At 47.0% G+C, this 1,803-nt stretch overlaps 1 protein-coding gene across 1 annotated transcript in view; it reads right to left on the reverse strand.

The window, feature by feature from the left end:
* The window catches only part of LOC148131889 (uncharacterized), an 83,257-nt gene that overhangs the window by 76,786 nt on the left and 4,668 nt on the right, over positions 1-1,803 (reverse strand). The gene's annotated exons all lie outside the window — the stretch shown is intronic.

Genomic DNA, 1,803 nt, shown 5'->3' on the forward strand with positions numbered 1-1,803 from the left:
CTTTCTCCACCTCCCATGAGCCACCCAGGTCACCAGACAAGACAATTGGGAAGAGGCGTTAGAAGAAGGTATGGGGTCCTTCCTCTCTTGGTAACACCAGGGATTTCCACACATTCACGTCCGACCCAGGGAGCTGGGTGCACACGGTCTCCGATGGGAACTGCGGACGCCACTCACTTTCTACTAGCCCACGGTGCTGGACACTCAGTCATCAATGGGAACCGCAGTAGCCGCTCACCTGAATCATTCCTGACAAGTCCTCCCACCTTTGCTTAAGAGAGGGTGATCAGTCCTCTCCTCCGTCCCTGCTTACAGGGAGGGATTGCTTCCCAAGTCCAATACTAGCCGGATGCCTGCAGGCGTGTTCCTTCTCCACTGGCCGGCTGGAAGATGTCCTGGTCTCCTTACCTTTCACCAGTGGTTCTTGGAGGTGTCAACCGCTGTCGCCAGAACACAGCAGTATCGGGATGTCCCTCGGATTCAAAGGACTGATGGCGCCTAGGATGTTCCCTTCAACTCACCGAAGCACTGGCACCCGGGGTGGACCCTTCAGTGGGCCTCAGGGCCCCTTGTGTCCCATCTGGGTCACCATAAATGTTGCAGCAGATCCTGTTTCCAAATCAGGACACAAGACCACGAAGGGTAGGAGAATACAGGTTTATTTGCGCAAAAGGTTCAGAGCATTAGCATGGCAAATTCTGAACCCCCCGGCTTTTCCTGAGGTGTTACTTTTATACAGCTCACAGCCTCAGCCTAGCCCGGGGCGTTTGTCTTATCAAGCTATACCATATCATATGTACTATAGAAAGGAGAAGTAAATCTAATTAGTCATTTTACACACTTCAGCATATAACACTTATCTTACACCTTCAGTTATTTTCCATAACCACCCTTGTTTACAGGAACATGTCTAGTTCTTTGGTTTAGTAATTTCGTGGTTTACACAATATTGTATTAAGCAACTTCCATAATATTTGCTAAGAAACTTCTGCTAATTATAAGAATACTTTTCTGGTAATTTTCCATTCTGCTTCAATTTTACCTACCTCGGAAGGATGGAAGGTTGAGTCAACCTTGAGCCTGGTGAGATTTGAACTGCCAAATTGCAGGCAGCCAGCAAGCAGTAGCAGCCTGCAGTACTGTACTCTAACAGTGGCAATGTTTCCTCTTGAAATATTTCAGCATTTTCTCTATACTGTAGAGCAGAGCAGAGCAGAGCACAGTAACAGAGTTGGAAGGGACCTTGGAGGTCTTCTAGTCCAATCTCCTGCCTAGGAAGGAAATCTTACACCACTTCAGACAAATGATTGCCAAACTCTTCTTAAGAACTACCAGTGTGGGAGCATTCACAACTTCTGGGGGCAGGTTGTTCCATTGATAAATTGTTCTGTCAGGACATTTCTCCTTACTTCTAAGCTGCTTCTCTCCTTGATTAGTTTCCACCCATTGCTTCTTGTCCTCCCTTCAGGTGCTTTGAAGAATAGCTTGACTCCCTCTTCTTTGTGGCAGCCCCTCAGATATTGGAACACTGCTATCATGTCTCCCCTACCCTTTCTTTTCATTAGCCTAGACATACCCACTTCCTGCAACCATTCTTGCAACCATTTGTTTTAGCCTCCAGTCCCCTAATGTATTTTGTTGCTATTCTCTGCACTCTTTCTACAGTCTCAACATCTTTTTTACATTGTGGCGGTCCCCACCTTGTCTTGAAGGTGTTCTCCCAATCGTGAAGAAGTGAAAAAACTCCCAATCGTGAAGAAGTGAAGAAACTTCTTGGATGAGAAGGGAAATCCCCTCAAGGGA

This window comes from Notechis scutatus, chromosome 2 (genome assembly GCF_049901735.1).
Source record: "Notechis scutatus isolate UNSWTSFEM ecotype Mainland chromosome 2, rNotScu1.2, whole genome shotgun sequence".
Taxonomy (NCBI): Eukaryota; Metazoa; Chordata; class Lepidosauria; order Squamata; family Elapidae; genus Notechis; species Notechis scutatus.